This window comes from Pinus tabuliformis, chromosome 4_2 (assembly GCF_031772625.1).
Source record: "Pinus tabuliformis cultivar Carrire ecotype Pingquan chromosome 4_2, CPIR1, whole genome shotgun sequence".
In the NCBI taxonomy this organism is placed as follows: domain Eukaryota; kingdom Viridiplantae; phylum Streptophyta; class Pinopsida; order Pinales; family Pinaceae; genus Pinus; species Pinus tabuliformis.
This window is the reverse complement of record NC_142304.1, coordinates 158,643,624-158,668,827: the sequence shown is the minus strand read 5'-3', so window position 1 is coordinate 158,668,827 and position 25,204 is coordinate 158,643,624. Positions and strand designations below refer to the sequence as shown.

Here is a 25,204-nt window from a genome sequence, read left to right as displayed (position 1 = left end):
ATGTGCGACATTGAAGGGGATATCATCATCATACCACCATCTAGCTATGTAATCACAAGAGTTTCTCTCAATTCTTTCTTCCAATGGTCATCTAAAGTAGGTTGGAATTTACTTCTATTAACTTGAGGACCATGTGCACTATCAAAGGGAGAGGAGGGTGAGAAATAACTTTTGATACCACCCTTCTTTTTAATTTTACCCTTACCCTTTTCTTGAATAGACTCCAAAGAGGGAGGAACATAGCGAAAGGGATTAGATCCATCAGTACAAGGGATAAATGAAGAGCCCTCATAATCAAAATTGGGTTGGCAACCATCATGTGCTTTACTATCCTGTTCCTCCCTATTTCATCTCTATTTCTTTTTGCCTAGCTTTTTCTTCCTCAAATTTCTCAAACGTTTCTCAATGTTGCTCAAATGATTGCCCAAGAACCTCCTCACTGCTACTCCAAAAACCAACTCCAACTCCTCACAAATGCTCACACAAATGTAATGAGATAGTTGTGAAGATATATGAGGGGGTTGGGTCACTTTTATAGGCTTGGGAGAGGGGTAGAGGCATTAAGGAAAAGATGAAACAAAAACAATTTGAGTTTGAAATCCGCCTAGGCCGCATTTTTTTTCCCACCATCCAGGTCAGTCGATTTAAGTCGGGCTCGACCGAACCGGCCAGTCCATTACCTGACCGGCGGGGTCGGTGACCAACTCAGTCGGTTCGATAACGGACCAATCGTTGAACCAGATAATTGGTCAAGTCGGTTCGGGCATGGGTTTGGCTCAGTAAACCAAGTCGAATCTGAGTCGGACTGGCTTGGTTTTAAGATTATGGATCCAACATTAATGTACTCCCACTAAATGTGGAAGAAAGTCTTGCCTTCTTCTCAATAAGACATCCATAATTGGACCCCAATGATGCCCAAAAACATCATCTAGATCAATGTTGCACAGAACAAGAGCATTTTTTAGTGCGGGAGTGTCATTTTCCAAAAATCATCAAGAGCAAAGCATCCTTGTAATGTCCCTTCTCAAATGATCGATAGAGGGATCACTCCCTAGCCCATTTTCGACTCCAGTGGGCTAAAGTCGCAATGGAGAAATTAATAAAAGGGTTCAATTAATAAATAATGTCATGGGAACAAGATAACTTTATAAAATGACGTTATAAAGTGGTAATAACAAAAAATGATAGAAAAACATTAGAAAGAAATTAAAAATTAAAAAGAGATGGAAAGAATTCAAATTAGAGAAAAATGGGGGAAATTGGAAAAAAAAAATAAAGGGAAGAAATCGATTTTCTTCTCATTATTGTGAATCGTTTTTCTCTTGCCATTGATTTGAAGAGCTTGGAGCTTCAACACTTCCCTGGACAAAAACCCTTGGAAGTGTTGAGAAATCAAGGGTAGCTAGATTGGGGTGATTTCTCTTACTTTGATAACTGCTTGTGATGTTCTTTTAATTAACTTGATGTACTTGCAGTTAGCGTCTTCTTATCTTGATTATTACAATGTTCATTATCATCAAACAGCGACCAAACAATGAAAATAAATGAGACAAGATTACACAAGATATAGGTTGCAATCCAGGGCCAAAACCTCTACGCTTGAGAGGAAAACCCACAAGAATTCTTCTCTTCTTATAGAATCTTCAAATGACGAATTCCAAGACCTAAGAATTTTGTCAAAGACCCCTCCAAGACCAAGCTAAACTTCTTCTTCATGAGCTAGTCCTTCACAAATTCAACCCAAGTCAATACTACTTCATACATCAGATTTCACCTCACTTCAATCTTCGACCATTGCTTCAGATCTGCGCTTTTCTGCCCTCCTACAACCTCTGCAATTTCGCACGTGTAAGTGGTTTAGTCGCTGAAATAACTTTTTCTCTCCTTCGCTCAAAGTGCTTTCTCTTCCTTAATAACTCAGCTTCCTTCCTTGACCTTCTTTCTACCGAACTTTGGCTTCTTCTAGGTAGGTCTGCAATTCGATCTTCCTGCAACAAATCAATGCCCTAACTCTGTGCACGTGTGATAGATTCAACCCTAAAACAGTCCTCCAAAAACTTCGATTTAGCTCCCTCTTGTTTTCCTCTTCTTCGTTAGCTATACTTGTCTTTCTTGTGCTATATCGAACTTGCTTGGATGCTCATTGATGAGGTCAAGTTCTTCTTTTCATATAGGCTTCTTATGGAGGTTGAATAGCCCTTCTGCTAGGCCGACTTGTCTTGGAGGGAGTCTTATGACACTTTTTGACTTGCAATAATTCTCTTGACATTATACAATATGCCCAATGGGGTCTTTTACATATTACAATGGCTCTTTAACTTCTTAACTTCATGAAAAATTCCTAGAAGCACTCAATAGGTGCTTGACCTATAAATAAATTTACCTTGAGCATGAAACCCATGCATCAAGAATGAAAATAATAAATTTCTTCTCTTTAACATCAAATACATGAAATCAAGAATACATGGGACATTATGAAAACCAAACCTAGTAGTAGTTACATATTTCAACACTCCCTCTTAACTAGGAAGGTATTCATAATACATACGACGTACATGGACATTCTCATATTAAAGAATTCTCATAAGAAGAGTCAAAATGGTAAGCCATCTTATAAGCTATCTTATCAGCTTATGTATGTGCATCTCATCATATCAACCAGCATTGTCACATAGCAAGGCCTTGATTAACAACTCTATCTCTCCACAAGATTAGAGCACAATGTTGGGGAGACAAATGATTTATAGACACCTTCATCATTGTCTCTCAAGGCACATACCCCATCCATATGTTCAAGGTATGTCTTAGGACCATTCTCATCTTGGATTTAAACATCCTCATGGAATTTCCTCTTTGACTACTCTTGTCTATTGGATGCCCTACCTCATCCTCAAAGAGTATCGAAATTCAGATGCTTACACAATCCTCCATTCTTTCTTCATAATGAAGACAAGAATGATGTTTCTATCTCTCCCTCTCAACTAGGGAGGATCTACTCATTCCTATAAAAGGAATATACCCGAGCTCTCTCTTAACTAGGGACTTGATTATAACATCAACTATCTGCTCTTTGGTGGAGATCATGGTACTATCTGCTACTTGTAGGGCTCCTCCTTTCTGCATCATCATGTTATGGATGATCTTCAAATTCTTTATCATGGAGCCATCTTCTTCCAAAACTTCTTTGTAGGGCTTCGGCCATCTTCTCCATCACTTCCCTTCATTGAGCCATAGTGTTGAACCAATAGTCATGTCATCCTTTTCTTCATCGGGGAAGTGACCTTCTTGTCATCATCTGGCTATCCTTCATATTGCTACCTCTTCCTAGTCATCATTCTTTCAGGATCTTCCATCCAATCTTAGTTGTAGATGAACCTTCTATCACCCTCTTTTGGTAGCCCTGTGACAACCCAACTAGATGCTTTCTTTCAAAAATCAGAAATGAACATCAAATCAACATTACCTCTTTATGATGTCCCTTTGCCATGACATCTACTTCCTGCAACATCAACATCCTTTTGCATACTATATGAATCCATCTCCAACACTTACCAAGGTTCCCCTTCTCCAACATACATATCAGGGTCTTCATAACTTCTTCATGGAAATGTCATAGCTAATCCTTCGTATTATCAGATGTTGATCATTTGTCTTATCTTATGTGACTATAGATACATCTTTCACGAACTATTCTTTCACCTTTCTTCACATATTGCTTCCATGAGATCGTTTATACGCGGTTCCTTCATCATAGGAACCATGGTTTCCAACCACCTCATATTCTTTATGAGGTCATATTATGTTGATTTCATCTTGTCAATATGTAGAAGAGTTCAAGGCACACTGTTTTTATGCCTTCATGCATCATTCTTATGGACGACTTTCTTCTTCTTTCACCATGCTCATGAGATAGAATATTCAACCATTCTATCTACAACTATATGATGATATGACTTTATTTATCTATTACCAAATATATACATACCTCTTCCTTCATATGGTCATCTAGACTTCCTTCTAGCAGCTTCCTTTCCTTGCTTGAAGATGAAAATACTTCAACCAACTTGATAGGCATGATGTTACACATCTTTGTCATCATACTGTCATCCTTCTAAACTATGGATCCCACACTATGTGGAATGTAGACCATTTATGTGACACTTGCTTCTTCTAAGTAGAGATGAATTTTTCAACAAAGATTCTATGGAGGATCTTGAAGATCCTTATTCTGCAAATGCTTCTTTCTAATCATGATGAGGTGAGACAAACTTTTATCTTCTTATTTTGCTAGATGACTTGCTTCAATCATTCAAATTGTTACTTCGATTATCCTTCTATGCTTCCAATGAAGATGCCATGAGTTGCTTCCTTTCTATCATGATGACCAGTTCAACCATATAGACTTCTACTTCGGTTATCCTTTCATGCCTCTATGATGATGTCATCTCTATCTCTGTTATAATGCATCTAACATACTTGTGATGCTTTCCATCATGACAGTTATCTTCTACAAACTGAAAAGAACTAAGTATATGATGTTATCTTAGTCATAGTAGAGGTCTTTCACTTCTTCCTTCTTTGACTTCTTCTTTTTTGGTTCTTCTACTTCTTCAGTGACATGGGCTTCATTTCTTTCCTTTCTCTTATTGTTGTCCTTCTTGAGTTTAGGACAATTCCTTTTGAAATGCCCATATTCATTACATTCATAGCATTGAATCTTAGACATGTCAATTTTCTTTTGAAATCTTTTTCGAGACTTCCCTTTCTTCCTTGCCATAGCTGCATATGCTTGAGTTTGTTCACTTGATCCAACATTGTTCTTTGCCTTCAATCTAGTTTCTTCAATTTTGCATAATGACCATAGATCATTGAATGGGGTAGTTTCCTTCTTTCCATAGATACTAGACACAAAGTTGCCCCATTCATCAAGTAGTGCATTGAGCACAATGGTGGTCATCTCTCAATCAAACATTATTTCTCCTAGCTCTTGTAGTTGATCTCTTATTTGAGATACCCTCATAAGGTATGAGGCTACCCCTTCTTCCTTTGATACCTTCATCTTGTATAGTTCGGTTCTTAACAATATAATTTCTCCTGTAGTGCTTACAGAGAACAATTCCACCAATTTTTCATAGATCTCTTTCGTTGTCTTCAACTTTGCTACATAGGGAATGAGGGAATCCTTGATTGAATCAATAAGGATTCTTTGAGCTCTTACTTCTCCTTTCATATACTTTGATAGTGCTTGAGATTTCTCTTGAGAAGGTTTGGTGATAGAGCCCGTGACATATTCACTAACTTCATTTTCTAAGAGGATCAAATCCATTCTCTTCTTCCATGCAAGGTAATTCGATGTCCCAACAAGTTTGTTGTTCTCCTTGTAGAAAGAAGTCATTGTAGATTGAGACATAACATTTAGAATACTTGCTTGTCAAAAGAAGATGCTTCTTTGATGATGACGTCTTTCACTAGATGCCTTCCTGATGATGTTGACTTCCGCTTCTCCTTTGACAAATGAAGATGCCTCCTTGATGATGATTGCTTGATGATCTTCTTCAAGGATGTTTGAGATGTGACCTTTTTCTTCCATGAAAAGGAGATTGCCTTGATTCCTTTGATGATGAAGTGTTCTTCTTGCTTCCTTTGGATGTAGTGTAGAATGTGAATACTTCAAGTGTGTAGAGTCTAATGAGTGGAGGTGGGGTGCTTGAGGTCTTCTTCTTCTTCAAAGTGTTGTTCCTTCTAGATGATATGATCCTTGTGATGAGATGGATAGTCCTCCTTGATGCTTCTTAGTTCTCCTTGTGCTCAGACCTTATGTATCCTTCTTCAATTGGATGATCTTCACGCTAAATTTCCTTGTTATTGTCACCTTAGCTCTGGTACCATGTTGAAAAATCAAGGGCAGCGAGATTGGGGATTTTCTCTTACTTTGATAATTGCTTGTGATGTTCTTTTTATTAACTTGATATACTTGTAGTTAGCTTCTTCTTATCTTGATTATTACAATGTTCAACATCATCAAACATCTACCAAACAATGAAGATCAATGAGACAAGATTACACAAGATATAGGTTGCAAGCCAGGGCCAAAACCTCTACACTTGGGAGGAAAACCCACAAAAATTCTTCTTTTCTTATAGAATCTTCAAATGACAAATTCCAAGACCTAAGACCCTTGTCAAAGACCCCTCCAAGACCAAGTCAAACTTCTTCTTGATGAGCTAGTCCTTCACAAATTCAACCCAAGTCAATACTTCTTCATACTTCAGATTTCAACCTCACTTCAAGTTTTCAGCCACTGCTTCAAATCTGCACTTTTCTGCCCTCCTGCAACCTCTGCAATTTCGCACGCGTAAGTGGTTTAGTGGCTGAAATAACTTTTTCTCTCCTTCGCTCAAAGTGCTTTCTCTTCCTTAATAACTCAGCTTCCTTCCTTGACCTTCTTTCTACCAAACTTTGGCTTCTTCCATGTAGCTCTGCAATTCAATCTTCCTGCAACAAATCAATGCCCTAACTCTTTGCACGTGTGGGAGATTCAGCCCTAAAGCAATCCTCCAAAAACTTAGATTTAGCTCCCTCTTGTTTTCCTCTTCTTCGTTGGTTATACTTGTCTTTCTTGTGCTATATCGAACTTGCTTGGATGCTCATTGCTGAGGTCGAGTTCTTCTTTATATAGGCTACTTATGGAGGTTGAATAGCCATTCTGCTCGGCCAACTTGTCTTGGAGGGAGTCTTATGACACTTTTTGACTTACAATAATTCTCTTAACATGATACAATATACCTTATTGACCACTCCATGTCAACTACCCCATAGTTGTACATTTTTGTGCGCATGGATTTCCATAATGTCGGAGTAGTCGATGATCCACAGATTCATCATTATCAACTATATGTACACTAGAGTTTTGTAAACCCATTCTACATTTTGTAATGTAAATGATCTTAGTAAGACAAATGTATGTAACAACCTAGGTAAGTTTAACTTTCGGATGATGATTTATATCCTAAGAGGTTTTTTGTCTCACCGATTCATATGTGTTTCTAAACACGAATGATCGGCAGAGTTTTTCCCTCCAGCCTCACCCCAAAGCTAGGGTAGATTTTGTCATTAGGATTTTAAATGAGTCCTAGTGTTATTTATTGAGTCTCTGTAAAAGTGATTTAGGAATAATTCTAACTATTTGGTTAGATTATTTTATTACAAGTCACTTAGTTTACTAAATCATATTTTGTGCAGAAATGGGTAAATATTAAAGGTCTACAACGAATGGGTGTTCCCCCTTCATGGTTTAGAAATGTAATATTTCATGTAAAAAAATATTTAGTGCATGGTCTCTCATAGTTAGACACCATGCCTAAATATTAGAGGCTTGGAAAAATTAATAATCCCCTCACAAGTCAATTAATTAAAAATTTGGCTAAAATAAATTAAAATGCTAAAACCAGAAAATTAATTAATTTAGGTCCTAGGAAAAATTAAATTCTCCAACATTTAAAATTTGTGGGTTTTAAAGTTTTTTATTTTTGGAAGTCCCCAACCAAGGGAAAATTGAAAATTTCAAGATATTTTGAACCCTTGGGCCATAGTAGTTAAGTGAAATCAACTTTTTGCGGCAATTAACTCAAAATAATCATTTTTTAGTTAATTAAAAAGGAAATTAGAAGTGAAATTCGAATTTCCTCAAAAAGTAACTTTATTTCAACGGTGATGATTAAAAGATCATTTGATCTTCATCAACGGTTGAGATTGTTTTGACGAGATCAAGCCAACTAACTGTTAGAAAATTTTTCTATAAATTAGAGGCCTCTCTCCATTATTTGGATCTAATTTTTCAATCGTGTACTTGCTCTAAGAAAGCTCTTGAAACTTTTTTTGGTTAATAAAACGCAAAGAATTTGGGGTTTTAGATTGTGGGGTTCCTCTTTCAGATTTATGTGGTAATATTGTTCTTAATACTTTGCTGCTTTTATTTGCATTTGCTGGTTAGTAGCCTTCGAAGATTAATCTATGTACAAGTATCTTGCACAAATTTCTCGGTTTTTAGAATATCATTTTGATTTGATAGAAGTAGCAGGTATCTCTATTTCTTGATCATTTTTAAATCTCTATTAATCTAACAATCAAATCTAAGTGTGCGGAAGTTATCATTCAGGATTTGGGCGTTTGGGGAAGTCCTCAACTGGATCAACTGACTCTCAGTTTACAAAATCTAAAAGAACCCACCGTCTTTTTAATTTCTGAAGTCATTTTAGAGAATATTTTACTTGTAGTGTTTTCTTGGGCTTGTGCCTCTTTAAATTTCAAATTTATTTCTAAATATTGTGCAAAATTTGTTTAGATTTGGCTAATAGAGGGCTTTGATCTGCAAATCTCCTAGATCTGTAGAATATTATTGTAGATTTGTAAATATCAAATTTCTAATTCATTGGGGTTTTGGATATTTCATATTTTTGTATATACATGTTTTGGGGTTTGCTATCTTTTGTTTGTGAAGGAAAAAAATCTGAAAATTGCAGGTGATTTTTGTGGATTCCAAAGAGAGATCTAAGCCCCGGAGGCCATCTCCATTTTGTTTGCAGGTTGAGGAGAAATTTCAAAAAGATCGTGGGCAATTTTTTTTAGGGTCTTAAGGCCCAGTGCTAACCATCTCCAGCTTCATTCTCGGCCTTTATCATTCCACCCTCAAGCCTCTCATCTTTGCAACCTTCTTCACCATAATTTTCTTTCTAAATTTTTCCTAAAATTTCCCAAAAATTTTAGCAATTTGTTTTTAACAAAATTTTCTGAGTTTGGCATTTGGAATTGGAGGATTTCCAGTGATTCCAGCAGCATACCTCTAAGTGTCTTTAAACCCCTAAGGGTTGACTGGTGCACACTCTCTAACCTTTCCTCATTCCATTTTGAAAACAAGGTTAATATTGGCATAGATTTGCAATTAGTTGGAGTTTAGAAGCAGATTTAATTTACATTTTTACTATTATATAATTGCAAAAATAGAAGTTAACTTCAGTAACTTTTGCAAACAAATTTCCAAAAAATGTTTCACTGTTGTTCAATAGTTTATTTCTGAGTTTTTTAGATAAAATACATCAATAGATCAAAAAGAATTAAACTCAGAAATTTTCTAAATTGTAGTTATCAGTTTGTCATTTAAAATTTTATGTTGTTATACATAGAAATTTCTGAATATTGCATGGTTACAGGACTGCTGTTTTAGAATATATTGTTGGTTTTAACATTTGATTTAAGAGCAGATTACTAGGCTGATATTTCATTAATGTGACTTGAGCTTAAAACATTTAATTTCATGTGACTAATCTAGTTTTACTTATGCATCTAATGATCTTGATTGAGTATTTCATACAAATGAATTTTTGAATTTAAAAGTGTTTTATTTCCAACATTTTGCATTTCAATCCATTGTGCATTTCAGTAATTATTTGTGCAAATTTTACATTTTGCAGTGTTGGTATAAGTACCTTCTTTCACATTTAGATCACCACCTTTCTGAGCCTTACGCAACATTTAAGACATATTCAAAAATAATTTTAGGCCATCATTTAACTAAAATTAACCAAGTCCCTGCATTTCACATGGTTTTAAGTTTGCATTTGCATATGAGACAATCTAGTGTTTTCAGCAGCAGTTTCCCATCCTTTACTTGAACCTTATTTTATTCACAAAATAATTGACTCCACAAGGCACTGGTATCACTTTCTTCAAATCATTTTGGATCCTTAAAATCTTGCGCAATCTACAAAAGGTATTGGTTGCTTAGCTGTGTCTCCCAGGTTGGTTGGTTCCCAACTAATCTTTCATTTTTCCATTTCCATAGGGTCTACCCCCCTTAGTCTGTTATTGGGAGAAAACTCAAACAGAGTGATTGGGGATCAGTGTGATAGCGCCCGATCTAAGTTGTCACAGTGCCTAAACATTCTGTGCGACAACATTTTTTGGCGCCGTTGTCGAGGACCAATTTATTGGACCTTGGCTATACGACATTCATCTTCATCTTCTTAGCCTTTTAATCATCTATTATCCCATCAACGCCACATTTTATAGCACCATTATATTTCTTCATCTTTTCATCACCTTATCTTTCATCTACACTTTTAGCACCTAGACATTTCGGTTGGTTTCCTGTTTGGGTGACAACTCCACTTATTCATCCATCAATTCTCATATAAGAAACCTTTTTGATATCCATCTACTTCTCCCTAACTTAACTTTCGGTTTTTGCCTTTTATATCTTAGAGCTAGATTCATGTTCAAGTGGTGACTCCACTTCTTTCATTTCTTACAAGAATTTCTGCTAGAAGTGAGCTTCTTGGGGATCTCTTGATTTTCTTGAGCAGGGGTCTCTCTCTAGCATCCATTTAGTCCCTCCTTATCCCTTTAAGCGAGTCATCATGGATGACTTGTTTGCCCCGTGTCATTTTACTAACTTTCTTCATGATATGTCTCTTGATTTTCTTGAGCAGAGGTCTCTCTCTAGCATCCATTTGGTCCCTCCTTATCCCTTTAAGCAAGTCATCATGGATGACTTGTTTGCCCTGTGTCATTTTACTAACTTTCTTCATGATATGCCAGAAGAGGCAATTCCTAAATTGCCTTTGTTCTCGGGTGATTCAGCCACTGCTAGAAAGCATCTCTTCAGGGTTACTCATATAATAACCAGATATTGTCTTCCTTCACAATATAATCATGAAGATGTCAAGATGCGTCTATTTGCCTTTTCTTTAGAAGGTGATGCTTTGGATTGGTTTTGTAATTGTCCTGAGGATTCTTTCGCTTCTTTACAATACATCATCAATGCTTTTAAAGATAGATATGGAGATCAAAGTGGCTCGCCTTGTGCCCCTAGTACTATGCAAAATGATGAAAGTGATCTTGTAAAGAACCCAACTATCAACAAAAGATTTCAAGACAATTCTCCATATCAAAATATGCCATATTGTAGGCATTGTGAATGTTCTCATGATGAATCCAATTGTACCGTTGCAAGACAAATCCATGATAGTGGAAAAGCAAGAACAAGTTGTCAAATCAATATCAACAATGAAAGGGAAAATGATAAGCATCTTATTAAAGAACTAAAGCAACTGGTAAAAAACATGGAGCTTAATCAAGAAAAATTGATACCTGATTACGCCAAGGATATGAGAACTTTGTACACCCAAATAGAAAAATGTGATGAGGAGATAGAAATCATGAAAATTAATCACTCCGATCACATAGCCATCGTAGTAGAAAAGTGTGCTCAGAAAATGGAGGCTATGAGGACCGACATGCAGAATCATCATGAGAAAGAAATGAGTATTATTCAAGCAAATCATAACACAACGATGAAGAACATGGAAGCTAGTCAGATATGTTTTCAAAATATATTATTGACCATGGATGAAAGCCATGCCAAGGGAATCAATGCTATGAAGGTTGAACACTCTAACCAGATTGATGCCATCAGAATCGAAAAGACCACTCTTCAAGATAAGCTGGAAATGATGAAAACGCACAAGTTCCAAGATTTCAGGTTAGACCAAAGCACAAAGGGGTTGTCACGACTCACAAATCTCCCGGCCCACCGAAGCATTTCCCATATCATCGCAAGGAGGTTACTTTTCCCTTTAAGGACAAGTCAACTTTGGTTAAGGAAGATTGAGCTTATGTATCACCATTAACAAAGTATATTCAAAATAACATTGGGCATACTTCAGATCCTTCAGATCTTTCGTCCAAACATCTTCAAGATCAGGACAAGAAATCTATAGTGGTCTCATCGTTAACATCATAGCCCACCCAGAAGAAGAGAAAAAAAGAAGAAAAGTAGAAGGAAGTGATTTGATGCATCTGATGGCCAAGAGAAGCTCGATTTTCGGATAAGACATAGTCCTACGATATGCAGGATCGCGCATGGCACATTTGGAAAACAATCCACAGATTTGAACGAAAGCAGGCAAATGCTCAATATAAACTCTATTGAACACATCTGATGCCACAAGGCATCTTTTGTATTGTATTTCAAACCCTACAACTTGTCATTTCAGCATTTCATTTCTGTTTTAGGATTAGATTTACTTTTCATGTTAATAAAATTGTTGATGAGTTTTTATTTCATGTATTTAATGTTATATGATGATTTTTGGATTATATTTGGATGGATGCTACTTATGTCATTCTGTGTTTTCTTTGGGTGCAGTTTCAGGATTCTCACATTCCTTCGATGAAGCAACATGTCCCCAAGTAGAGCCAGATGTTGACCACTCCATGTCAACTACACCATAGCTATACATTTTTTCGCGCGTGGATTTTCATCATGTCTGAGCACTCAGATGATCCACAGATTCATCATTATCAGCGATATGTACACCGGAGTTTTGTAAACCCATTCTGCATTTTGTAATGTAAATGATCCTAGTAAGGCAAATGTATGTAACAACCTAAGTAAGTTTAACTTTCTGATGATGATTTCTATCCTAGGAGGTTTTTTGTCTCACCGATTCATGTGTGTTTCTAAACACAAATGATTGGCAGGGTTTTTCCCTCCAGCCTCACCTGAAAGCTAGGGTGGATTTTGTCATCAGGATTTTAAATGAGCCCTAGTGTTATTTATCAAGTCTCTGTAAAAGTGATTTGGAAATAATTCTAACTATTTGGTTAGACTATTTTATTACAAGTCACTTAGTCTACTAGATCATATTTTGTGTCGCAGAAATGGATAAATATTGAGGATCTATAACGAATGGGTGTTCCCCTTTCATCGGTTAGAAATGTAATATTTCATGTAAAAAAATATTTATTATTTAGTGCATGGTCCCTCATAGTTAAACACCATGGCTAAATATTAGAGGATTGGAAAAGTTAATAATCCCCTCAATAGCCAATTAATTAAAATTTCTGACTAACATAAATTAAAATGCTAAAGCCGGAAATTTAATTAATTTAGGTCCTAAGAAAAAATTAAATTCTCCAACATTTAAAATTTGTGGGTTTTAAAATTTTTAATTTTTGGAGGTCCCTGGCCAAGGAAAATTGAAAGTTTCAAGATATTTTGAACCCTTGGGCCATAGTAGTTAAGTCGAAATCAGCTTTTTGGCAATTAACTCAAAATAATCATTTTTGAGTTAATTAAAGGAAATTAAAAGTGAAATTCGAATTTCTTCAAAAATTAACTTTATTTCAACGGTAATGATTAAAAGATCATTTGATCTTCATCAACAATTGAGATTTCTTTGGCGGGGATCAAGCCAACTAGCCGTTGGAGAATTTTTCTATAAATTAGAGGTCTCTCTCCATTATTTGGATCCGATTTTTCAATCATGTACTTGCTCTAAGAAAGATCTTGTAACTTTTTCTGGTTAATAAAACACAAATACTTTGGGGTTTGAGATCGTGGTGTTCCTCTTTCAGATTTATGTGATAATATAGTTCTTAATATTTTGCATTTTCTGGTTAATAGCCTTTGAAGATTGATCTGTGTACAAGTATCTTGCACAGATTTATGGATTTTTAGAATATCATTTTTATTTGATAGAAGTAGCAGGTATCTCTATTTCTTGATGATTTTATGATCATTTTTAAATCTCTATTAATCTAACAATCAAATCTAAGAGTGCAGAATTAATCTTTCAGGATTTGGGTGTTTGGGGAAGTCCTCAGCTGGACCAACTGACTCTCAGTTTACAGAATCTAGAAGAGCCCACTATCTTTTTAATTTCTGAAGTCATTTTATAGAATATTTTACTTGCAGTGTTTTCTTGGGCTTGTGCCTCTTTAAAATTTCAAATTTATTTCTAAATATTGTGCAAAATTTGTTTATCTGACTAATAGAGGGCTTTGATCTGCAGATTTGCTAGATCTGTAGAATTTTTGTAGATTTGTAAATATCAAATCTCTAATTCATTGGGGTTTTGGGTATTTCATATTTTTGTGTATACACGTTTTGGGGTTTGCTATCTTTTGTTTGTGCAGGAAAAAGTATGAAAAATGCAAGTGATTTTTGTGGATTCCGGAGAGAGATTTGAGCTCCGGAGGGCATCTCCATTTTGTTTGCAAGTTGAGGAGAAATTTCAGAAGAATCGTGGGAAAAAAAAATTTAGAGCCTTGAGGCCCAGCGCTAGCCATCTCCAGCCTCATTCTCAGCCTCTATCATTCCACCCTCAGGGCTCTCATCTTTGTAACCTTCTTCACCATAATTTTCTCACTAAATTTTTCCTAAAATTTCCCAAAAATTTTATCAAAATTTTCTGAGTTTGGCATTTGGAATTGGAGGATTTCCAATGATTCGAGCAGCATACCTCCAAGTGTCTTCAAGCCCCTAAGGGTTGACTAATGCACACTCTCTAACCTTTTCTCATTCCATTTTGAAAACAAGGTTAATACTGGAATAGATTTGCAATTAGTTGGAGTTTAGCAACAGATTTAATTTACATTTTTACTGTTGTATAATTGTAGAAATAGAAGCTAGCTTCAGTAACTTTTGCAAACAAATTTCTAAAAATTGTTTTATTGTTGTTCAGTAGTTTATTTCTGAGTTTTTTAGATCAACTATAGACTTGTATACATCACACATAAGCTCAAGAAGAGCATGACATTGACTCTTTTACATCCTAGGGCTCTCAATGGGAGCTACTAACAAATAGACCTCTTGCTCATGAAACCCATGCAGCAAGGAATAATAATAAAATCATTTTTCTTGTTTACAAAAATCATAATTGCAATGTCATGAAGACCGGACCTAGTTACACTTCCTTCAACAAGCAAGAGCAGTCAATTGGAGTTGTTGACAACGACCCAGATATGCATTCATGTGCGATAAAGGAGTATGATGAGTAGCAGATTGTCCCCATGAGGGAAGAAGACCGGGGAGCAGACTTGCCATATGAGCGACTGATGATTCAGTATGGAGAGCACATAAAGGAGCGTGAGTCAGTTGAGGATGGTGATATGCACAGTGTGCATGATCAATCTTTAGAGAGTCGATGAGTGGCTCATGTTGAACCCATGGTGGAAGAGGATGAGCAACCATTAATGACGAGCAGACAGATGCAAAAGCAGTTGGCAGAGCTATAGTACTTTCAGGCAACAACCCTCTCTAGGAGTACATAGATAAAGCTTGCAGCATGGTTTTCCAGTTTTTGTCCATTATAAAAAGAGGGGAAGGATTTCCTAGACGGACCTTATTGATTGACCAAGCAAAGTTGCATGAGTTGAGCACAGTGCTATATACAGGTGCCTATGCATCTAATCCTTCCCAAAGGATGGATTGGTGAGAGAGCGTGAATTGGTATCCTATTGATGGGGTAATACTCTTAGCCGGCACATAGTACAATAGGGGCCCTTGGACATGAGGGATACTACATGCTTCAGTGGACAGTGGGATGCAGGCCGACAATTCATCAGCATTCCAATTGCACTAGCCAAACATCAACATAGTGGAGTTAAATTTGGTCTATGCCAGGGGTTTGATTAGAGAGAAGTGATGATTTGGTATTCTATCGACGGAGCAACATCTATGGTAAGAGACAAAGCACAGCTAGAGCCACAAGGTATCGGAGAAGATGATTGGCCATGGTGGCATTGGGATCCAAGGGGGTCTATTGATAGCAGGGTGAGCAAGAGATTTGTTTGGGATCTAGGTATTAAGGGATCCATGCATGATTGGATGACGAAGAGGCATATGACACAATGGTTTGTATGGGATCCTGGTATCAATATGCAGTTGCCTCTCTAGCGGTCAATTACGAATTTCTTGAGGGCAAGCAATCTTGGGGCGGGAGGACTTGTAATGTCCCCATTTTTCAATTTCCTCTATAGTACAGCCAAGAAAGATTTCCAGGGTATGTGATGGTAAGGCCACAGGAGCAGGATTACATCATCAAGGGTCTCGGAGGTATTTTGAGAAGTTTTTATGGGATCCAACGACGCTCGCTTGGCATATTCATCATCAGGAGTAATTTCGCATAGCTTGTTTTTAGTTCCATTGCATTCAGATAGTTCCCGCAAAACAGGGTTATTATTGAACATAATTTAATTAATTACGTTTGAGGTGGCATTTCCGAAGGAATATTTGACGAAACCCCTTAGTGTAATAGCTGGTCGAAACCAGAACAAGAAGATTTACAAGATGGGATGCTAAGAAGTGATTTTCAGTGGCCAAAAAAAATATGGTGGGTGATTTACCATTTCCCTAGATGAAAAGTGACCTTAATTAGTCACTTAATTAAAAAAGAAAAAGATTAATCAAAGGGAAAAAGCCAAAAGTGGCTTAAATAAATTAAAGGTCACTTAAGATGAAGTCAGGGAGGAGCTTCTAGATTCTAGAATAATGGTAAAATAATAAAATAAAATACTTAAAGAAGTTTGGAGATCTATCTATTGGGCCTTTAACAGGAGGAGGAGGAGATCATTTGGGGACATCATGGAGTCGAGTGTTTGTCTTTGATGTCGTTTGGACTTTGGAGAACCTAGTTCTCTACTTCCGTAGCCCCAAGATGAAAACCCTAGAGTGATTTAGTGAGAGTGGGTGAGAACCCATCTCTTCCCTTGGTGAATTCATCCAAAATTCACAGATACTTTTATTAGATCAGTTATTGTAGTGGCCGAAGTGGCATTATTGTATATCTCTTTGGGGCCTTCACCTCAGCCATATTCTTGTTCCTTGTACCAGCATATTTCCGTATTAATAAAATAACGTCAATATTCTTTGCATGCTTATCTTGTTTATTTTCCAGTTGCAGCTTATAGTTTCAAGTTTCACCATTAATTTTATGGTTGAATTTGCGTAAATTGTTTGTCAAATTGACGATGTAAATTTTTGGAGGAAATTTATAATTTTTCCGGAACAATACTCTGCTAATTTTGTATTTAGAATATTACACAAACATTGGATAATTGGGTTTTCCCCTTTATCAAAGACTGTAGCCTCCGAGGTTGGATAGGCTACTTCGTCCTCCTATGGGCAATTAATAAATTAGGGACATTACAATCCCCCCTTCCCAACATTGTGTGTCCTCAAGCAATGGCCAATTTGGTGTTGCAAAATATGTCTCCCTGCTTTCAAGAATGGGGACTGCTCACTTATCTTTCAGTCACTTCCCAACCACCTGCTCTTATTCGAAACAACCGATGCAATAACCCTTGGCCTTCCTCCAGCTTTGTCTGCACTTGCACTATAAGAGTACTTGGCAAACTTCTCTGGTGCTGGCGTTTAAGGAGCATCTGCAATGGAAAATCCATCAACAGGGTCAAACTTGGCACCAAGATTACTCAGTTTTGTATGAGCCTCTGCATAATCCAACAGAATTTGATCCCTTTGTCCTTTTATCTCCTTGAAGTAATAATTATCAAATTTCAGCCACTCTACTGTCCAGGATTGACCTCCTGGTGCTCCTGGACCCATGGATGGGTCTGCCTCCATGGGGTCAGGCTCCCAACATTCAGATGCAGCCCAAGACTTCTCATCTTCAGCATTGTAATCATCATTATTATCACCATTTTCACGATTACTGCATCTCTGCTCAGTTCTTCAAGTAGGCTAATTCCTTCATTTACATCTGTACCATTCCCACCTTCTGAGCTATCAGTAAGCATTGCCACAATACATTTACTAGCATCTTTTCTTCCTCTCAGATATTCCCCAATTGGTTGTCCTACTGCTTCAAGGAATACACCAGTTGGACCCAGAGTTCTAAGTGCTTTAATGGTTGATACATACTGCACTAATATATCATTAATAGAGGCACCAACAATAAGAAGGCGATAACGTAAAGTAGAAAGAAATGAATCAACCAGCTTTTTGGTGTTGTTCAAACACTGTTTTAAATCCTTTATGGTGTCTTCACTCTCAGGATAGTCTACAATGACGTCAAAAAGTTGGTTGATTCACAAATCTTCCAATGTTTTATATGCAAAATACTCAAGTTGCAGAAGCCATCTAGTAATACCTTTTCATTCACTTCCTTTTCCAGTGAAGCACAAAGGAGAACATGAAGCCCAAGTTGACGCAAGAGCACGTTGATCTCTGTTGTTGTCTTGAGATGTAAGACACAGATAAGGTAAAATTATATGTAGAAACCTAAGAGGAACAGCCTGAATCCAGTTTCTGATATGTTGCAGCAAGATGCTAGATGATGCTCTTTTGCTTGATCCTCTTTTGCTAAAGAAAGAACCTTTGCATTCAAAAGAGAGAAGTCAGCAGAAGCATATGCATCTTCCATCATTGCAGTGAATTCAAACTCCTTGAGATTATGGACAACATGGCCAACCTTAGAAATCCATGTGTTATCAACGACTTCACAAGATTCATTGTCTGTCTCTAGTGCATTTAAATCATCAACCTCCATTTCATCAATCAAACTAGAAGATCCACTTTTGACAGTTTATGTTACATTGTCATCAATACAATCTCCTCAGTTCCTTTCTTTCTTCTTATTCTCCACTGCTGCTCTGAACTCTTCTAAACGTGCTTTGAAATACAAATGCAACACCTCATTTAAAAGGTCACCACTTTGTATTCTGTCACAACCAATTACCACCCATGTCTTTACTGAATGACATAATGCAAGCTCACTTCCAGAGGCCAAATATAATACATCCGTCACCAATGATCCAGAAGTTGAGGTCTTGTCAGATAAATATTCAACAATATAGGGGAATGCCTGTTTCTTCGTTTTGCAACTGTCTTAATGCACATAAGTTGTTGGTGCAAGATAAGTGTTTGCTTGTACTAGATGCAGCAGGGTTGTATACACTCAGATCTCTATCCTGCATAATCAAAGGCCCAAAACACCAGAGAGTTCTTTGATCCCCATGCACATCAGACCTTATATCTGCTTCTACATCATTCCCCGCCTTCTCTTCTGAAATATTGGATGGTTTTACAGATACTTCAAAAACTAACTTACAAGATTCTACGCATATTTTAAAAATATTTGTCTCTCCTATTGAATCTTTTGGAACCAACAAAATTTCACCTTTTGTATGCTCTTGTGTCCTCAGAACGTCCTTACTGTCAATATTCCTACAAATAGACACAGTTTTAACTTTTACCATCATCTTGACAAAGGTTCTTATCATCAGTCGGCCTTTTGACAACTCTTTTTGTCTACTTAATATCCTGCTTGACCTTTGTTGACTGTGTACAAATATTATTATTCTTTCTATTTTCCAACATCTCAGGCTCAAGCTTAGGTACTCTCCTTTGAATATCGTGATTCTCCCTTATCGATCTTCCTAGTTTCTTCACAGAATTATTTACAGAAGATATTCCATTGTTTTGGTCATTATTGGTTGTTCTATTAGTGCCAACCTTGGCAAATTTTTGTGAATCTTCTAGCCTGTAAATTCGATTGTCCATATATTTACCCTTACCAACAAGTGTTTGTTCCCTCCGAGTATAAGATTCCTCAGGCACCGCATTAATAAATTCTGGTGGATATAATGTTGTCGGATTCTGATTACCTCTCCTACCTTGTAATTTTCTTGCAGATCCTCTCCAGCCATTAACCTTAACTTCTTCATCAACAGTATTTTGGCCTTCTTCCTTCCTCTGTACATTATTATTGAGATGATCTGCCTCATGAGCCAAAGTACAGGCCTCATCTTCTACAGGCTTCTTGATATAGCCAAGATCATCCTTGTTTTTATTTTCATCAAAATTCCATTGTTTTATTGGACAGACAACAAATCTACTAGCATAAACAAGTTCTAAAACATTTCTAGACGAGTCACTGCCTCTACTCTTCTCAAGCTAGCTATCATTTTCAGTCCTATCTTCTCTGCCATTAAGATATCCTGCGATTCAAACTCATGGTTCTCATCAATCAAACATTGGGACTCGGCATGACAGGCTGAATCCTGTTTCTTTGATAACCACTGTTCAGATTTCTCACCCTTTCCGGACTTGTTTTGAGCCCCATCACTAGTGTAAGGCAAAGATTCTGATTTTCCCATACCACCAGATTCAAAATATTGAGGTCTTTTATTCTTTTTAGAGGGTATAGCCATGACCAATCAGTTGGGCATGCCATTGCCCCTGCTTCAGTTCTCTTGTACTTTGTGTCTGTGTCTTGGGCTTACCATGAGTATCACCTGATCTGTCTTTCCTGCAGCTAGCCCAAAAATCACTAACTACTTCTGTTGTGTGCCCTTATCCTTCAATGCAGGTGCTTGATCAATCATGGGAATCATGGGTGTTTGATCCTTGCAATCTTTCTCTTTTGCTCGATTTTCGCAGCCACTCTTCGAGTTTTTGTATAGCCATGACCAACCATTTGGGTGTGCCTCCGCCCATGCTTCAAATCATTTTAGTTCTCTTGCTACGTTCTTTTGATATTCTTCATATTTCCACCAAAATTCTGCATACTCCTTCCCAAAAACCAATTCCAGCGGCTCCATTTTTCCAATAACCCCTCCAGGCTGCCAGAAGCGCAAGATCTGATACCACTATAATGTACCTAGGGAATTTTTCCCTTAGGGTTTAAGGACATGAAGGAATATTACACTAAATTACAGTATTCTAATGACAATTAAAAACAGTGATGAAAAGATAAGCATTTATCAACAGAATACAACAGTCAGTAATTTTCACAAGTTTATTCCCTGCTTGTGGCACTGGATAATTAGGAGCACTAATATACTAGAGATTGTATTGTGAACCATTCACAATTCATGAACATAAACCAGGTCTTCGTACATAGGAGATTTGTCCCACAATCCTTCAATATTCACACAACAATTGAAGTACAAATGATTGTCAGATGACTAGCTAATCCACTAGCCTACTGATCTGCCTGACCTTATAACAGCTTCAGAAATTGATCAATTGATTGCCTCCTTGCTGTCACTTGTTGCTGGATGAATTGCTGCCAACAGAAGTATTACCAGCTTGCGGCCCTGCAATCTGATTTTTTCCTCAATCATGGAAGCATAGGGGGTGTAAAGGTGACCTTCGTTGCTCCTTAAACAGAAATTGTTAACCTAAATAAACACAAAAAACCGCAGAGAGTCTCGCTTCTTCCAATTCTCTTCAACCAGAACTTTGGTGACCAGACATACCACAGAAAATCCACTTAATTCTCCCAAACTAGAACAAAGATGCTCCATGATAAAATGCTATAATAGAGATGAGACAGAGTGGAGATTAGCTAGGGTGGAATCTCTCACCACCGAAACTAATCAAAGAGAAGGGATTAGATAGGGTGGGATCACCTCTACCGAAACTAATCAAGAGAAAGGGGTCTTAAACCCTCAGAGCCGCAATTCAAAAGAAACAGAGATATTCCAATCCAAATCAATGATGATCAAAATTCAAATGACTCCAACTTTTCTTTATTTATAGATTTCCCAATGGGGGCTTCTCTTCCTTAATCAAATGTGAAACGTTCATGTGCAACCCCCAATTTGGGTTTTTGCCCCAACTACCCCAAAATTTACTCAATGTTGCCCCAAACACTGGATAATTGGGTTTTCCCCTTTATCAAAGACTATAGCCTATGGTGTTGTATAAGCTACTTCGTCCTCCAGTGGGCGATTAATCAATAGGGGGCATTACAAAAGGCCAAGAGCCAAAAAAACCAAAAGCTTCTTAGAAAGATGCAACAAAGAAGGGCATAAGGGAAAGGAAAGAAGCCTCAATGTGATGGGAGGGAAACATTGCACTCTTGTAGGTCATCCTCCTCTATAGATGTGTCTCTCCTAGTATTTAAGGTCAAAGAGAAAATTCACAATAGAATACTATCCACCATCACTAGAAGAAGTGTTGGTCCATCTTGTATATCATTGTCTAAAGGGGGGGACCTGCTACTGTTGTTAGGTAGCAGAGAGATAGCTCCTAAAAGGGTGAGTCTTGTCCCAAGATTTGTATGAACAACTCCATGGGGATCTTGCTAGTGGGGGAAAGGAAACCTAGGGGACCTATCGGACCTGGACCCTGCTGGAATGGTGTTGTTGTTAGCCCACTCATTGGTGCCCTTATATACGAGGAGAACCAGAAAGAAGGATCTAATAATTCAAGTGGTGTTCATCTAGGGATCACCTAAGCATGGAAGATTGAAGATAAAGTGCCTCCCTCATAAATAAGCTAAGCAACACTAATCCAACAATTGAAAGAGGATGGAGAGAGAATACTGAGACTCCCCAAAGAGGTAATAAAACCATACACATATGTCGTAGTAGATAGGACACTGAAAAAGAAAGTGTTATCTGTCTCAATCCCCTGCATATGACACAGTTGGTCCATGAAATATGATGATCAGCCTTTAGTTGAAGCCTATATGAATCTACCCAAAACTATCACATAGAGATCCTAAGCATGTGCATCTAACGTTGTATCAGGTAAGGGGATCGAACAAAGGGGTCATCTCTCAGCTCTAATAAGTGCGTCACATAGAAGGCCATCTTGGGCTTCAGCAAGCCTAGTGGGTTGAGCTAAGTGACCTAGATGCATTGACTATAAATGTCATCTCCAATAATCTCATTCAAAAAGAGACGTGTAGGGGCATCCAGAGAATACTTGAAAGGAGGGACAGTGGGACACAATCCACCATGCTACCAACTAACTAGAGAAGACCTACAACCTCTAAAAACTAGCACTTGTGAACTCAATCAATATGTATACTGATACTCGAGGCCATGGCCTTTGATAATAGTTCCTATCAACTGTCAAGTCGACAAAGCAACAAATATGGTGCAACAAAAAGACCGATCTAAAAGTAGTTTTGAGCTAGAAAGGGTATGAAGATTCAACATGTCCTCATATTTTATTTCGCTTTGCCTTTAACAAGACTTTTAAAATTTGGCAATCCAAGCTAGTGTTGACCCACAAAATAGAGCCTACATATTTATGGTATCCTTTGTTTTGGAGGCACAAGGCCCAATTGCATTTTTATGATATTCAAGATTCTTTTGTAAGGAAATCTAGGGAAATCGTTTTGGGAAAGGACGTTGATGCTTTGACCTTTGATGTGGTATTTTTTCTCACAAGGGCAGGCAAGTTTTTCAATAATGAAAATTTTACCTATATTAGATTGTACGGTTTTAAATTTGTTTGTGATAGATTCTTCTTGGTAGAGGTTGGTGAACAATATACAAAATAAGGCAATTTTCTTTGTCACAAGGAGAAATACAATTCATGTTTGTGCCTTTTCAATTTATCAAAGTGCTTGTGAAAGATATTTTGCAATTGATTGACAACACCTAAGTTCTCGATTAATTTAAAATGAGAGGCCAATGTTGTTCTAGGGTATGTTCTAGAGAAGTAATTTAAGATGCACTTGTTATCTTTTCGCTATACTAAGTGCATCCCTAAGTTTGAGTTTCTCGAGGAAGGAATAAAAGATAACAAGGATGTTACTCGGTGAGACACATGTATGCAGGTTGAAGAAAGCCCTCTATGGATTGAAGCAAGCCCCCAGGGCTTGATATGAGAGGATTGATAGCTATCTTATGAAGTTGGGATTTACAAGGAGCAATGCTGACCCGAACCTATACTCCATGGTTGGGACAAGCCTCTCATTCTGGTCCTTTATGTGGATGATCTCTTTCTGACAGGTGATGACCCTCTCATTCATCAATGCAAGAGGGAGTTGGCTTCCAAATTCGAGATGAAGGACCTAGGACTGATGCACTACTTCCTAGGGCTGGAGGTCTGGCAAAATCCAAGTGAGATTTTCCTTTCTCAAGGAAAATAAATTGTGAAGCTACTTAAGAGATGTAGGATGGTGGATTGCAAGTCCGTGACTACTTCAATGGAATTCAACTTTAAGAAGCTATGTGGGAGTGTTGTTGGGCTCAGATTAACGAACCCTTTCGAGTATCGCCAGCTTGTGGGGGCCCTGATATTCTTAGTCAACTCTCGTCCTGACATATGCTTCGTTGTGAACACGTTGAGTCAATTTATGGTTGAGCCTCATCACATTCATTGGATTGTTGCTAAGAATCTCTTGAGATATCTCTGGGGCACAATCCACTATGGACTGAGATACACTGTTGGGAACTTGAGACTACATGGATATTCAGATGTTGACTAGGCTGACAGTGTGGTGGATCGTAAGAGCACGTCTAAGTGTTGCTTCTCTTTGGGGTCTCCTTCAATATCTTGGATGAGCAAGAAGCAGAAATCGGTTTCTTTAAGCACTGTCGAGGCCAAATACATTGTTGCAAGTATGGCTTGTTGTTAAGATGTTTGGTTGAGGAAGCTCTTTAGTGATCTATCTGAGCACGTGTTGTATACCACTGTGATCTTTTGCGACAACCAGAGTGGGATTCCCCTATCTTAGAATCTCGTGTTCCACGACCATTCCAAGCACATTGATATCAAGTACCACTTTATCCGGTATGTGGTACAACGAGGAGCAATAAGGCTCCATCACATTAGAACAATGAGAAGGTCAGAAACATTCTCACGAAGCCTTTGGGGAAAGTCAAATTCTTAAACTTCCGAGAGAGAAATGGAGTCGTGGAACGACCCTCCTATGAGGGTCCCATATGAGTTGAACATTGAGCTCTGGGAGATCCTAGGGGCATGGGGTACTTCTTGGAGCTATGAGCGACCATAAGGTGAGTGGTTCACCTTCCCCTACCATTGCAAACACATGTATGTAGGGTGAGTAGTTCACCTTCCCCTACAATTGACATATGCATAGGATGAGTGGTTCACCTTCTCCTTGTTGAAGAATCTAGAGCAAGTGAAGTTAATGAGATTCTTCTAGTCATGATAACTATTTGTGAGGTTTTCTTATTAGTACAATCTTTCCTTATTATTATAGTGTGTCTTCTTTAGTTCATCAAATAGCTACCAAAACAAAGCCACAATATTAGTACAATCTTTCCTTATTATTATAGTGTGTCTTCTTTAGTTCATCAAATAGCTACCAAAACAAAGCCACAAGGACACAAAATGTTTGACTTTCTGTCAGGGCCAAAACCTCTCGCTCTTGGAGAGGAAAACCCACACAAAATTCTTCTTATAGAGATTCCAATTGACGAATACCAAGACCATGAACCTTGACCTATGAGGCCACTCCAAGACCAGGACACCAATACTCTTCTTTGACATTATTGAGATCATCATCATTGTTGCACCATCACCGAGGTCTTCATCAACAAGGTCTTCATATTGAGATATGTATAGGAGAGTTGCATGTAGATCCACTGATATCATGACAGTCTCATCATGATTGTTCCTTCACCGAGATCA

General features: G+C 37.6%; 1 protein-coding gene and 1 pseudogene across 1 annotated transcript in view; both read right to left on the bottom strand.

Moving 5' to 3' along the window:
• LOC149168673 (peptide methionine sulfoxide reductase B5-like) overlaps positions 1 to 25,204 on the bottom strand; it is a 55,503-nt gene that overhangs the window by 8,899 nt on the left and 21,400 nt on the right. The window lies entirely within an intron of this gene.
• On the bottom strand, positions 16,971 to 20,013 carry LOC149168674 (uncharacterized; annotated as a pseudogene).